At 45.4% G+C, this 416-nt stretch overlaps 1 non-coding gene across 1 annotated transcript; it reads left to right on the top strand.

Moving 5' to 3' along the window:
• On the top strand, nucleotides 1-104 carry LOC138094750 (U6 spliceosomal RNA). The gene has a single exon (XR_011146265.1). It is a non-coding gene; the product is annotated as a U6 spliceosomal RNA (small nuclear RNA).
• The last annotated feature ends 312 nt before the right edge of the window (nucleotides 105-416 follow it).

The following is a 416-nucleotide window of genomic DNA, read 5'->3' as shown; positions in this document are numbered from 1 at the left end:
CTCGCTTCAGCAGGAGATATACTAAAATTGGAACAATACAGAGAAGATTAGCATGGCCCTTGCACAAGGATGATGTGCAAATTCATGAAGTGTACAATATTTTTGGGCTTCCCAGGTGGCTCAGTGATAAGGAATCTGTGTGCAATGCAGGAGACCCAGGTTTGATCCTTGGGTTGGGAAGATCCCCTGGAGAAGGGAATGGCAAGCCACTCCAGTATTTTTGACTGGAGAATTCCATGGACAGAGGAGCCTGGAGGGCTACAGTCCATGGGGTCTCAAAGAGTCAGACACGACTGAGTGATTAATACTTTCACTTCATTTTCAAAGGTTAAAATGCCTGAGAAGAGTCAAGTCTGTAGTAAATGCTCAGTGAATGCTTTGCCAACAGAAAAAGGACTGAAGTGACCATGGGTCGG

This window comes from Capricornis sumatraensis, chromosome 18 (genome assembly GCF_032405125.1).
Source record: "Capricornis sumatraensis isolate serow.1 chromosome 18, serow.2, whole genome shotgun sequence".
Taxonomy (NCBI): Eukaryota; Metazoa; Chordata; class Mammalia; order Artiodactyla; family Bovidae; genus Capricornis; species Capricornis sumatraensis.
Note: the sequence above shows the minus strand (reverse complement) of the source record. Positions and strands in the feature narration are given on the sequence as shown.